Source organism: Prosopis cineraria, unplaced genomic scaffold (genome assembly GCF_029017545.1).
Source record: "Prosopis cineraria cultivar Desert tree isolate PC_DT_omini unplaced genomic scaffold, ASM2901754v1 PC11, whole genome shotgun sequence".
Classification (NCBI taxonomy): Eukaryota; Viridiplantae; Streptophyta; class Magnoliopsida; order Fabales; family Fabaceae; genus Prosopis; species Prosopis cineraria.
Genome location: NW_026555342.1, coordinates 31753213 through 31769394, shown reverse-complemented (window position 1 = coordinate 31769394; position 16182 = coordinate 31753213).

The window sequence follows — 16182 nt, the reverse complement described above, 5'->3', positions numbered from 1 at the left end:
TCTTGAATGTCACACTTCGTCATGAGTTATTCAAATTCTATGGTATATTCTTTTACAGACAAGGACCTTTATTTTAAATATTACAGTTGGAGAAAGTTATCCTTGTGGTAATGGACTGGTAGAAATTTCCTGGTGAGCTGGTATCTCATTTGTTCCTAGGTCTCAATCTTATGCTTCCTCTCACGTTCTTGCTTCTGTCTAAAGTTTTCCCACGAAATGGACACATGTTTCTTAAGTTTAAAGGAAACAATCTTGACTTTTTATGCATCTACAATCTCCTTATATTCAAATACACATTCACCAGTTTAAAGCCAATCTACAAACTCGTCTAGCTAGAGTCTTCCCTTGAATTCAAGAATGTCTAACTTGATATCATTAGGACGAAATTGTTGTTGTCAAGAATGGTAATGATTGTTGGTGGATGACGAACTGCTGCTTCCAGAATCTCCTTTTGGGTTTTCTCTGTTGTTGTCTAACAACTTACTGCATTTCCATAGTAGCTTCCAACTCTCATATCCTGCGTCTCATCTCTTTCATCTCAACCTTGTGCACATTCCTACATCTTGAAGGCATTTTGTTAGGTGTTAGGGCTAGGATAAGGAATTTCTAGAAAAGAAAATCAAGGTAAATGAGAATTTTGGTGAATTTGAGGGCAAATAGGAAACGTTGGAAAGATTTAGGAGCAAAATGGAAATGTTGAAAGGATATAGGGGCATAATGAGAAGTTTGGAACGTTTTAGGGGTAAAATGGGGATTTCAAAAAGTATAGGGGTAAAAATGGAAATTTACAAAAGTATAAGGGTCAAAGTATAAGTTTAGGAAAATATGGGGCCAAATGTAATTTTTGTAAAGTTACAGGGTCAAAGTGTATTTTTTGGAAAGATTTAGGGTCAAAATGGAATTTTAAAAAGTTTAAGTGTTAAAATGGAAGTATCAAAAGGTTTAGGGTCAAACTGTAATTTTGAAAAATAGGGCTGAAAGGGCAAGATGATGTGGTTGTGGTAACATGTGGCAGATCCTGACTAGGCTAACTTGTCGTTGATCGGTCAAAAGTGTGATGTGGTGGATGACGTTATCATCTTCAACATCCAATAGGCGTGTGCAACGCGTGGGACGACGTTGACAGTGAGTGTGTCTCCGACGATGGCTTGTGAAGGCGAGTGCGATGTCGTGTGGTGACAAGGAACCTTCTGTTTCATGTTTTCGAACGTCCTGAGCACGATGATGATCTTAGTTTTTGGAAAAAAAAATTCTTGGAATACAGGGTTTGAGCAAGTCAGGGACTACTCCTCTAAATTTCTCTCCTCTTTGATGTAGTTCCTTAACTCTACCTTACTCTTTCGCTCTCTGGACTAGCTTTAATACCAAAATAGTACAACAACCAAATAAAAAGAGAAATTTTGATTTTATTTCAAGACTGACTGATCATAGAATAAAGCTAATGGTCCTATTTATATTGCTAGGACTGAACAAAATGAACAAGCAAAAGGGAAGTTACAAATGTAAATGCTAGTTTTATTGGTTCCAATTGTCTTTGGGATGTTTTTGGCCTAATGAAGGTGGCGTGAATGGAAATGCGGCACTACTACTTTCATTTTTATAACTCATGCTTTCGTTTCAATAGGTGAACGTAATTACGCTGGCAAGCTTCTTTGGGAGAACAATTATAGTGAATGTGAATATTCTAATATTTTAAGAGAGTTTAGGGATATCTAAATACTTTGGAGAATGATTTTGTGAATCGATTAAGGCTTGGAAGAAGATAAAAATAAGCTCTTTGTAATCAAAGATTTTTACAGGGCAAATGATAATATTTTTAAGTAATCTTTTTTTGCATCAAAAAATAGACACTTCAAGCTTTTTATAAAATCTGGCACTATTACAAAAATCATTATAGAGGACCTAGTTTTATGGGCTCTTGTTTTGAATATACCAATATTTTAAAAGTGTCAGCATAGATGTTAAATGAAAAATGTTAGCAATTCTCAATTTTTATAATTTTTTTCATATCATATTTTATATGTATATAGTTTTTAATACTAATATCCACATTGATGTCATATTTTGATTGGAAAATTGATGGTAAAAAGATAAGAATTCATATGTAAATATGGACATGAATTTGATGCTTAGCATTATATATTTAATATATTTTTCTCCAATAAAAAAAATGAATAAATTTTAAAAAATTAAAAATATTAATAACAACAGTTTGTTATAAAAAATATATATAGAAGGTCAACATATTTTAATTTAATTAAAAATAAGTATTTTAAGTATACAAATAAGATTAAAACATATAAACGTCTCCCTTTAAATATGCTTCAAGAAGCATATGTTTTCAATTTAAATTTATATGAGAAGAGAATATTATTAAAAACATTTTTTCAAAAAAAAAAAAGAATTTTACAGATAAATGAAAGACTGAGGGGGACCCGCCCATGATCGATCCCACCTCTTATGGAACCAACTAATTTGACGACCATGAAATGAAGACTTGAAGGCTTGAGAGACTTTTTTTTTTCGGCCTTCCTTGGGATATGTATTAGGGCCAAAAAGTAATAGGGCCTAAATCAACCCAATAAACGATGAAAATGGACACAATCCAATAAGTTGGAAAAGCAAGATATATATAATAGTGTCACGATTCCACATAGAGCCTAACTTGGCGAAGCCAGATTTATTTAAGCTGAGTTTTTAGGACTTATTTGAATAAGCCCAAATACCTAAGTTATTAAATATTATACTATCTTTTTTTTTTGTTTGAAGCCAATTTCAATTTTTATTTTAAAAAATTATGAGTTTTCAAAATTTCTTCCCTCTAAAGATTCTTCAATGACTAGAGCAACCCACTAGGTCGTGATATGATGGATATTTCTATTTTCAATACGCATCCCTGGTCATATATTCCGTGTGTGGTGCAAACTAATTTGACAAATAATCTCTTAGGAGAATATCATCCAATGCCCTTGGAAGCAACATAATATTAGTAAAGACCTAAAGCATTTTGATTTTTTTCTCCAGGCTTTAAGTGAAATTAATTTTTCAAATCAAATGACAAAATTACCCTTAAGTGGAAAAGAAAGATCATTGTGCATGTAAACTCTCCATTGTTCATAAAGCAACAAGCCTAAACTTCCTTTTCACTGAAACCGACTTGCCAAACTCCGCTTGATAGCAGATTGAAGGCATTTTCTTGACCATTGAGAGCAAAAGGTTGTAGTCATGTGGGTCAATCAAGGTTAAGTGAAGAAAATTGAAGTTAACTGTATCTCACCGTCTTGCGAAACCCATTTTAGCATCGACATTCCCTTTTTTTCAAAAAAAAAATATAAGGTCACGGGAAAATCATATAAACAAACAAACAAACAACAACAAGCCTTTATCCCACTAGGTGGGGTCGGCTACATGGATTGCAAGACGCCATTGTGCTCTATCATTTATCAAACTTTTAGGAATATTATTAATTAAGAGATCGCGTTCAACAACTTCCAAGAGTGTTCTCTTAGGCCTTCCTCTACCTCTCTTAATCGGACTCAGAGTTATATGTTCCACTCTTCTCACTGGTGCCTCCCTTGGTTTTCTTTGTACATGCCCAAACCATCTCAACTGATTTTCTACCATTTTTTCCTCAATAGGTGCCACCCTCACTTTTTCGCGTATGTGCTCATTTCGAATTTTATCTTTACGTGTATGTTCGCACATCCATTGTAACATTCTCATCTCTGCTACTCCAACTTTATGCTCTTGCTGTCCCGTTAGAGCCCAGCATTCACGGGAAAATCATATAAGGAGATAAAATCAAGCCATGTCTAAAGCCATATTAAGCCTTATTTAATGCCAATCCCAAACCCAATCCTTCAGTGATGCATACCAAACATGGCCATAATGTTGATGCAATTAGGTGGTGGGTTATCCAAAACTATAACATCAAAGCTATCTCTGGATTCTTATGGATTAATAAGTTGGTGCACCTATTTATTTTCTTATAAATGTGATTGAAGGTGATTTCCTAGTCCTTCATGGTGAAATCTCTAATTATCTTGATATATTCAAAGAGAGGGTCTATTTCAAAGTAGTTGTGATTAATAAAGGATAAGGCTTTAATTGAATCAGAGTAGACATTAACTTTAGAGAACTTAGCATTCCAACAAGGCTTAACACTCTCCGAGATCTCCATATGTTCAGCAACTGTGCTTGGATGGTAGCTAAGATTCTTAGTGAAACTCTTGACTCAATTACCCTTTTAATCTCGATGATGCCCTCACAAACAACAACCTCATTGATGTTGACAGATCTGTCAATGTCGAGCCTGACCCATTCAAGTGTTGGAGGGCTCCATAGTAAAATTGAGAGATTGAGTTGTAAATTTTTAGAGTTTGGTACTTAAGACCTAACTTGAATTAAAAGGACCTCATTGTCATTCTCCCTTTTTTTTGTAACACATGTACCGCTATACTTTGTTGAATTGACAAGAAAATGTTCATGTTTTAATGAGTATGTGTTTCGTTTTTAAAAGCATTAATTCGTTTAGTATATCATGATCTGTATTTCTCTAGATTTTTTTTTCTTGGGAGGGGGAGTAACAAGTAAACTTTGATGGTATAAGGAGTAGTTGGTGAGTTAGGATAAATTTGAAATCCTTCCATCCTAATGTTGTAAAAATTTATATTGTAGCTGTAAATTCATAAACTTATGAAGTTTTGGTTTGGAATATGTTGGTTGTGCAAGTTATCCTAAGAAAAATTGAATTATGTGTTATGAAAATATATATGAGCATTATCTTGTTAATATTGAATGTTCATTTATAAATTCAAGAAATTTTGTTCATTTACTTGTGAAAGTGAGTAGAGTTGAGAATAAGGGCTAAGATTGAACAGTCGAACTTAAAGGCCTTGTTTAAATAAGGATTCGAGTTTTAAAGATTAGATTTCTTTTAAAATAACTAGGGTTGAAGACCTAACCCTAATAAGCTCCATATAAAAAAGCCTTGGGCTCGGGCGGCCATTCAAGCTTTATTATCTTATTATTAATTTTTTTAAATTTTTTTATAGAACATTGCGTTTGAAGAAAGGACCTTGCTAAGCCCTAAGCTCACTCAACTTTCTAAAGATTGAAAAACTTAAATTAAGCCCTAAGCTCACTCAACTTTTCAAATATTGAAGAACTTAAATTAAGCAATCATCTCTTGCTTCTCCTTGCTCGTCTCTCCCACACACCTCCCGTTCCTCGTCTCTACCTCATGGCTCACGGCCTATATATGAGGAATTTAATGCATATATTTGATTGATAATGATATATTTTGATTAATATTTATTGTAGGTGGTGAAGAAGTTATAGAGATAATTGACATTGGACCTCTACCTCTACCTTCAACAAGTGAACCAATATCTAAGGGATATTCTATTTTTTAATGATGAGGAGGAGGATTTTTAGATTTACATAAGTGAGCCCACTAAAAGAAAAAACTACAGTATGTGTTATGAAAACACAAATACTATATTGTTGATATTAGATGTTCAATTGTGGACTTATAAATTATTTACTTTTACTATTATTAAAAGGGCTATCCATAATAGTTATTTTTGCCTATGTCACTAGTACAAAAATGTACAAAAATGACTTTTTACAGCGGTTAACGAGACGATGTTGTTCCAGGGGATGTAAAAAGTCCCTCTTTTTACATCGGTTATAAACCGATGTAAAAATTAAATTTTTTACATCAGTTATAAAGCCGATGTTGAAAGTTATATACAAGAAAATTAAAAAAAATTACTTTAACTTTTTACACCAGTTTTTATCCCAACCGGTGTAAAAAGTGCACCTTTTACACCGGTTCTAGTCCCAACCGATGTAAAAGGTGCACTTTTTACATCGGTTGGGATAAGAACCGGTGTAAAAGGTACACTTTTTACACCGGTTATGACCATAACCGGTGTAAAAAATATTATATTCTACAACGGTTGTGGTAATAACCGGTGTAAAAAGTATTTTATTTTTTTTATATTATATTTATTTTATCGATTTTACCCATTCCTGTGCATAGAAATTGCCAAATCAGACAGCCCAATTAATTTACAATTGTTTATCAAGTATTTATCAACTATACAAAGCTATTTAACTATTAAAAAAACTAATAATTGTCTAAATTGTCAAAATTGCCATTCCTGTGTATAAAAATTGCCAAATCAGACAGCTCAATTATTTACAATTGTTTATCAAGTATTTATCAACTATACAAAACTATTTAACTATTAGGAAAACTAATAATTATCTAAATTGTGTCAACTATCAAAATTAAAACATGTCTAAAAGTAACAAAAAACCTCACAAGTTCTCCACAAAATAGGTTGCCCAACGTATGCGGATGTCTTCAATTTCAGCTTCAGAAAATGCATCCGAATTGTCGAACATCTAAAATTTAATTCATAAAGTAGGCATATTAATCAATTTCAAATAACATAATAAAATAAAATTTTTAAAAATATATATTTACCTCTTTTGTAAATTCGGTCATGCCTAATGTGATAATATTGAGCATGTGCCTCATGATATATAGACCGCACAAGTTCGTCCTCACCAGTTGTCTATGACTCTATATAAGAACAAATCATAAAAAATTAGTAAGAAATCTTAATGGTTGAATATATTAATAAAGTATAGCATCACCTTTGGCTCAATCCATGTGGGATCCTTGAGCTCATGTCCATGCTTTTGTAAGACTACATTTTGATATGTTCTCATTGCCCTATGATCAAGATTACCAAGTTAGTAAAAATATTCAAAAAAATTAAATTAAATAGTTTAGTAAAAGTATTCTTACAAGTCTATCGTCTTCTTCATTTCTTTCCCAAGTTTGTAATGGAGGGAGCATAAAAAGACGACAGTGTTGCTCTTCATTGAAAGAACAAATAACTGCCAATGGTCCCTGCTAAATATGATACAAGTTAAAGTAAATCCATATTAAAAAACTATTAATTATAAATTGATCCTTACGAGTGCACATATGGAGCCATAAAAACGTCCTTTTTGACTTCACATATTCTCTGTTGGAGGTACGCGGCCCTTAACTCTGGAGTATTACCTTTCTCTGTCATGTGATGAGGGCAAAGGAATCCAAACTTATCACCTTTGCCCGATATAATGCACAAATGATGAAGATACCTACAACAATGCAATTATATTAGTTTACTAAACTTGATGATTAAGTTTACTTACAACAATGCAATTATATTAAAAAAAATATACTTACATCATAAATAGTTCAATGTGTGGTGTGGTAAGCTGATTATTTGACAGAAGTCGAACCAAATCTTCCCGTTCAATTGTCACTATCATGTCTTTCTTGCCCACAACCTCCGGATCCATTTCTAAACTCTTGAACTCGAATGATAAATCATACGCCATTAAAATCATTCGCTGATGCGGAGTCAACGAGGGTTGTGGAAGCTTTGGGAGATTCGACGAGGAAAGCTTCTACATAATAAAAAGACAAGAAATAGTTAATAAAAAACATATATTAGGAAGTTGCTACATAATAAAAATTTATGAAATTTCGTACCACAGCTTGAACTAGATTCACAAGTCTCTTGGGCCATAGGATAAAATTGCCAACAGCTTCAACCACAGTCTTCACCTCATCAGTAGGGAATGGAACCAAAGCATCTGGCACTTTTGGATCTGCAACCACCACTCTTACTTGATCATCTTGAATTTGCTTGTGGTGGATGGTTGACCCCAAGCTATAGATGCTACCAAGAGCAACCAAGCGTTTATCAGGATCTTCTAGAAATATCTCACATGGTTCACCAATGTTGTCACCAGAAGGACCCTCTGACACATGCTCAAGAATATTACTCCTTTTGTACTATGAAATGCAGGAGATGTATGAACTGGTTCAGCAGTTGTCTCCTGTCGTGAGCTCATCATGCTCATCATCTCCTCCTTCATTTGCTCTTTCATTTGTAGAAGCCGAGCTTCAAATGAAGCTTCAAACTCATCCTTAGTCTGTTGCCTCACAGTGGATATCAATGTATCAAGCTCTTCTCTAGTCACTACACCTCCTGAATTGGGACGTGCAGGTGCTCCAAAGTAGTCCTTAATGCCCACACCATATCCAACGCCCCTCACACGACCCGGATGCTCTGGCTTGCCTGTAGCAACTGTTAAGATATCATTTTGCCCTCTGAAATGAAGCTTCCTTGGGCTTGTTGCTCCTTAAGAGTATCCTATAATATAAAAATAACAATATTAATTAATAATATATACAATTGTATAGAAATTTAAAGGGACAAGGAATAATAATTTTACTTACAATCCTCTCGGCAATCTCCCGTGCTGTCTCACTTGTATAGCCTCCTTTCTTGTACTGATGTCCATATCTCCATTTCTCCTCTCGAGAGACAGGTGATGGTGGAGAAAGGAGTATGGAAGGATCAGACTTGGCTTCTTCTTCTCTCTTCTTCTGTTTCTCTGCCATCAGTATATCATCAGCTCTAGCATAACCTCCACGAGATAAGGTGTGGGGGCATTGATTCTGCCGAGCAATTTCTCGCCCTTTAGCTCATTTTTCCTGTTAATAAATTGAATTTTAGATTTATAATTAAAGTAAATCTAAATAAAACTTAAATAAATTAAAAGTTAACAAACCATAGCCTTTTCAGAAGTCTGAATCCTGACAAATTCTTCCCAAGTATCTTCATCAAGGAACTGGTATGTATCAAGAGGATTGGGACGAGCCTGACCCTCTGGCACCTCGATAAAGATATATCTTCTAGCAAGATCAGTCTTAAAATTTCTCCAACGTGTTCCACAGTAAGAAATCAATTTGTGTCGACAATCTTGATTAGATGGAACATCGTATGTGAGCTACAATGAAGACATAAGATAATAATCAATAATTGCCCAATAATATATAACTATAAAAAAATTTTAATTTTTAATTACTTACCTGAATACTTTCCCAAATCTGTTCCTTCACACGTTCTGGCACATCAGGCCAGTCCTCAAACACAATAGGAGGCTTGGTACGCGAGAGGAGGCCAAGAAAACTAACAAACTTGGCTTTATGTGGCCCTATCGGATTCCATCTCTGGTCAAATTGAATTGGTAACCTACGCCCAGCACTCCTACTTAATGTCAGATCTCTTAATCGTGTGCCACGTCTCCCCCTCCTCACAGACTGGCTCTGACTCGGCTCCTCACTAGGGGTGCCCTGACTTAGCTCCCCACTAGGAGCAACATCACCAATTGATTGGCTCTGAGTGTCATCACCTTGATTCTCCATATTCCTATTAATTCAAATAAATGAAATTAATTAAAAAAAATCAAAGATAAGATAATTAAGAAAAACAATCCCACAACATAAATTTAATTGAACTAAATTAACATACTTTAATTTCAAAACTAAACTCATATAGGGATATTCTCCCATATCCCTTCATGGTGATCACTTCTTATGGCATGTTCATCATCTACTTCATCTACCACATCCAAAATTGGTAGCCCACTTGAGAAGTTAGGAGTTTCAGAAATATCAAAATTTGATTCATGATCGTCATTACTATCAATCATCTCCAAAAGTTAGTTTTTTAAGATCAACCATTGTAAATCCAAACTTATCATCACGAATACTATTGACGTCAACCCACTTGCATTTGAAAACAGGAACTCTAAATTTTGTATAATCAACCTCCCAAATCTCTTCAATAACCCCAAAGTAAGTCCTGGATGCTAGTTTAGGTTTCATATCTTTTGAACTAGAAAAGTGTACGGCTTCAGCCATTATCATAACTCCACTATTTTGCACCGTACTCTTCTCATCCAAAGACTTTGTATAAAAGGAATACCCATTAATATCATAGGCACTCCAACATATAACATCAAAGTTAGGACCTCCAGCCAACCATTTAACTGTTTCAGAAACACCACTTTCATTCAAAATTTTCTGCTTGAACCAATTCACAAAAGTCCTATTATGCTCTTTCAACAACTTTTGTTCTGTCATTCTCATTCGATAATTTTTTGCCTTTAAAAGTTCTTTATGAGAAGATATGTAATCTTTAACTTCATCAATATTATTCAAGATATATAAATGTGCTTCTTGTAATTCATCATGATTCATGCTCTTCACTGATACTCCACGTGTGCCTTGACCATATTGCCTTTTCTCATGACAAGATTTAGGAAGTCCAATTGATTCTGTACTTGACAAGTAATCAGAACAAAACTCCATAGCTTCTTCAGCAACATATTTCTCAACTATTGATGCTTCGGGTCGAAATGGATTTCTGACATACCCTTTCAGTATTTTCATGTATCTCTCAACTGGGTACATCCATCGCAAATAAACAGGGCCACACAATTTTACCTCCCTTACTAGATGCACTATTAAGTGAACCATAATGTCAAAAAATGTAGGAAGAAAGTGCATCTCAAGTTGGCACAAGATAGTACAAGCTTCTTGTTCTAACTCTTCCAGTTTACGGGGATCAATAACTTTACTGCATATAGCATTGAAAAAGAAACAAAGTCTGGTTATTGTAAGTCTTAAATCTTCTTTCAATATGCCTCGAATAGCCAAAGGTAATAGTTGTTGCATCAAGACATGGCAATCATGAGATTTTAAGCCTACCAGTTTCAACTCTTTCACAGATACAAGCTTCATAATATTTGAAGAATACCCCGAAGGAACTTTGATTCCATGTAAACACTCACAAAAACTTGTTTTCTCAGATTTGCACAATGTATGAGAGGCTGGGGGACAATAAGTTCGTTTACCTTCTGGTCTTGGGTGTAAGTCTTCCCGTATTCCCATTTCTTTCAAATCCAATCTTGCATTCACACCATCCTTAGTCTTACCTGGTATGTTCAGAAGCGTTCCAATAATACTATCACAAACGTTTTTCTCCACATGCATAACATCAATACAATGCCTTACTTCAAGATTGCGCCAATATGGGAGGTCAAAAAAGATAGACCTTTTTTTCCATATGCTTTTTGCACCAGTATTCTTTTTAGTCTTACCGAAGACAATATTAATGTTTTTCACACGTTCATATACTTGATCCCCAGTCAAAGCATCCGGAGCATCATTGTGTTCTTGGTGACCATGAAAAGCTTTCTTCAATCTACGATATGGGTGATCTCGTCTAAGAAACCTCCGATGGCCAAGGTAGACTGTCTTCCTTCCATGTTGAAGTTGATGGTAGTTTGTGCTTTCTTCACAAATTGGACAAGCTTTATGACCTTTCACGCTATAACCAGACAAATTTCCATATGCAGGAAAATCATTTATAGTACAAAAGATCATAGCACGTAACTTAAAATTCTCCTTCTGATTTGCATCAAACATTTCCACACCTACCTCCCACAACACTTTCAAATCTTCAATCAGAGGTCTTAGGTAAATATCAATATCATTTCCCAGTTGTTTTGGTCCCGAAATCAACATGGATAGCATCATGTACTTTCGTTTCATGCACAACTTAGGTGATAGATTGTAAATCACCAAAAGAACAGGCCATGAACTATGTATACTACTAAGACTACCATAAGGATTCATTCCATCGGTAGAAAGTCCAAGCCTCAAGTTCCTTGGCTCATTGCCAAATTCAGGAAACAATTGATCAATTTTCTTCCATTGAGGAGAATCGGCTGGATGTCGAAGTTTTCCATCAGATATCCTCTCATTTGCATGCCACATCAAGTTCTTTGCATCATTAGTATTTGCAAACAAACGCTTGAACCTTGGTATAATTGGAAGATACCATAAGACTTTTGTAGGAGCCCCCTTCTCTTTGTACCGTGGTGCCTCACATTTCGGACACTTCTCCTCCCCTTCAAGCTCTTTTCTGTACAACACACAATCATTAGGACATGCGTGTATTTTTTTATACTTCATACCCATTGGACACAAGATCTTCTTGGCATCATAATAACGATTTGGTAGTACATTGCCCTTCGGAAACATTATTTGAAGTAACTCTAACAACCATGTGAAACTTTGATCACTCCACCCAGCTCTTGCCTTTAAGGTAACTAGTTTTAACACCCCAGATAACAAACTAAAATCAGTGCACCCCGGGTATAGAGGCTTCTCTGCGTCAGTGCACAAGTTATCATACACATGTGCTCGTTCAAAAGCCTCTTCCCCAACATCACGGATCATGTCCTCTAATCGATCTTCATTCATTTCTACTTCATCATCAAGATTATCAACTCCCACACATTGAGATGTGTTACTATAATTTTCCAATCGTTCACCATGCCAAATCCATATTGTATAATTTTTGCAAATCCCATCACAAACTAAGTGCTCTCTTATTTCGGGAACACCTAGTCTCCTCTCATTCAAACAATTAACACAAGGACAATAGAACCTTTCACTATTGTCAACAGCATTTTTCTTAGCAAATTCCAAAAATTCTTTCACCCCATTATCATACTCGTCACTCGTTCGTCTAGCATTCATCCAACTACGATCCATATGTCACCTCCTAAAGAATATAACTAATGTTATTATCTTCAAACTATTTTAAAAAACTAAGTTCCTAATTAAATTAAGATTTGAAAAAATTTCGGCAGAATCTCCCCTAAAAATTGGATCTCCCAAGACTTTTTAAAAAAATTTACAAGAGAAAATTGACAATTTTAAACCAAATAAATGATCACATACAACAACCTGAGGCCTTATGAAGCCACTAACAGCACTCCCAGCAACAATCAATATCATTAAAAACTAAATTTAAAAAAATTAAAGAAAAGAATAAATTCAAAAAAAATTTCGACAGAGTCTCCCCTAAAAATTGGACTTCCCAAAAGTTTTAGAAAATTTTACACGGAAAAATTAACAATTTTAAACCAAATAAATGAATCACATGCAACAACCTGAGGCTTTATGAAGCCACTAACAGCACTCCCAGCAACAATCAATATCATTAAAAACTAAATTTAAACATTATAAAATTTAAAAATTTATATTCAACACATACCTGGGTGGTGGCAGCTGCAGCAACGGCTCAACACTGAGAGGGAGGGAGAAGGAGTGGTGGAGGGGGGCAAGAGGGAGGGAGAGGGGCAGGGGGCGGGAGAGTGAAGGGGTGGGCAAGGGGAGAGGGGGAGGGGGAGTGGGCGGCGGGACGAGGGGGAGGGGAAGGCCGAGGAAGGGGGAGTGGGAGGGGGACGGGCGGCGGGACGAGGGGGAGGGGATAGGCGGCCGAGGAAGGGGGAGTGGGAAGGGGAGGGGGCGGCGGGACGAGAGGGAGGGGGAGCGACAGGACGAGGGGGAGGGGGAGTGGGCGGCGAGGGGAGGAGGGGGAGGGGGCTCGGCGAACGGGTGGGAAGGCTGGGCGAACGGGGGGGAGGGCGGCCGGCGAGGGAGAAGACGAGGGGGAGGAGGAGTGGGCGGACGAAGGGGAGACGAGAGGGAGGGCGCAAGAAGGAGGAGACGAGGAAACTGATGAATGAAGGGAGAAATGAATTTAAAAAACATTTTTTACACCGGGTGTCCAGGCACCCGATGTAAAAAGTATAGTTTTTACACCGGGTGCCCAGGCACCTAGTGTAAAAAGTTTTTTTTTACACCGGGTGGGTAAAAAGGTAACTTTTTACACCGGGTGTCCAGGCACCCGGTGTAAAAACTATACTTTTTACACCGGGTGAGGGAACCCCGTGTAAAAAGGTAACTTTTTATAGCGGGTGCCTGGACACCTGGTGTAAAAAGTGTTACATAATTCAAGATAATTATAAAAATACCACCGCCTTTATTTTTTACACCGTTTGCCTTCCAACCGATGTAAAAAGTACCCCATAAATTTTATATTTTGTACTAGTGTGTATAATAGGTTTTAACCACTTAATATTTTGTATATATTTTAATAATATATTTTCTCTCACTAAAATTTAATAAGAGGTAAAGGGAAAAGTTTGTAATAAAAATTTAATAACATAACTTATAAGTAGGACTAAAAAATTATTCTTTCTATATTATAAATAGGATCAAAGAGAATAGCTTACTAAAATATTTGTACAAATAACAAGATAACTCATTGTTTTTGTTTAATTAATAAGAATAAAATAAAAAATTTAAGAAGTTTTTTAACAAATAAAATAACATTTCTTAAAACACATGAAAAGTGTTTCAACTGAAAATTATTTCAATTCTCAAATGCTGCTTTTGGTAGAGCCACTAATTATAGTGGACAAGGCTAAAAACTATTTTATTTTTTTAGACAATTTCAATTTTACCTTAACAAATAAAGATTTTTCAAGCAACATAATACTATGAACACTTTTTTCTTTCCTTACTAATATGAGACCAAGAATTAAAAGAGTAAAAGTAAAACTATATGAAATAACCTCCTTTTATGTTTATTTTTTCTCAATATATATATGTATATATGTGTGTATATATTTATATAAAAGTAGAACTGCAAGCCGCATTCCAAGCTCGACGTGCGTCCTTTTTTCCTCCCAAAATGCTGCCAATACAAATTGCCACCTCAACTTCATTTAATTATATTAACTTATTTTGTAATTTTAATTTTCTATTTTAAAATCTGATTTATTTTAATTAACTTTTTCCTTATTCCTCATTATCTCTCCCACTCTCTTTGCATTGTAACTCCCCATAATCTTATTCCTATTATTAAACATTTTATTTTAGAAGCTAAAAGATTAAGGCAAGATAGAAATAAGAATGATGAATAATCTATTATTTATAATGATGAATAATATAATAATATTTTAAATTAAGCAAATCTATATATCTATATACAAAAGTAGAATCATAGGCGGCCTTCTAGACTCAATATATATGCATTTTTTTAAATTTTTTGATTGTAAGTTATCCATGACAACATTAATTTCCAAAATAATTTTTTTACAGAGTACCAAAAATTTATTTATAGATAATAACAATATTATCTTTAAATTGCAGAAATTACTTCCTTTTATTCCTAAATTTTCTCTCCCATGATCTTATCCATTATCATAACTTCCTAACTTCTCCACCACCCAAAATATACAATTTCAGCATATACGTTAGATTTTTATCAAACCATCTTAAATATAATTTTATTATATTTAATATTAAAATGAGTTATTTTAATCTCTATTTTCCCTCACTTCTCTCCCATTATCTCTCCCATTCTCCTATCATCATAATTTTCCATAATCTTTTTCTTATTTTTAGTTTAAAATTCTAAGTATACAAACTTGCGATCACATTGAGCAATTACAAAACACACAAGATTTTCTTTCAGTCCTTATATCATTCCATTGCTCCATTCCCTTACGAAGACAAACAAAATTACAAAACTCTCATTCTCTCTGACTCCTCCTTCGTTCGATGCCTTCTCATCCTTTGTGTCATCTTTTGTGATGATTTTCCTTCCCATCTAATGGCAAGATGGTTTTGTTATGTGATTGTAGGCATTGAAAGAGCAATTTAATTTTTGATTGATTTCATATTCATGGTAGATACCAAGTACTTGTACATAATCATGCATTTTGTAATTTTTTTGTTGAATTTTGCTCCATCTTTCTAAATCTCTCTTTCATAAGCAATAGAACTGTACTGAAAAAACTTACTATGCTCTATTTTTGTGAAGTTATGGTTTCATAGAATTTAATTTATTAATTTTTGGAATATTTATTGTAAATTGTATAATGATTTGTTAATTATTTTACAAGTCTTTAGGTATATTAAAATTGGATGAAGATGAAGATATTCATTACCATGGTTCTTCAAATCAAATCAAAGTAATTTTTCTTCTACTTCTCATATGCCTTGGCTCTTGGGCATCTCCTTGTAATTTTTTTTTTGAAAAGCATGCTCAAAATTATTTACTTATATGATCCAAATTTCTAAATTTTGAGTAATATTTTAACAACCTATGTTTAATTTCAATTTTTATTTGAATTATAAAAATCAAATGAATTAACCAAATTTTTAATTTTTAATTTATATATAATTTGTATTTGAAGATAATGACTCAACCTTCAAATTTATGTTTTGACCTTGATGATATTTGATATTGTAATATCTCAACTACAAGATTTGAAAGTATTGATGTTTGAGTAGAAAATTAAGTTTTCAAGATACATTAATATGTTTATTTGTTGATATTTATAAATTATAAAAATTATAATACTTCAAAAATTTATCTACCCTTACATGAT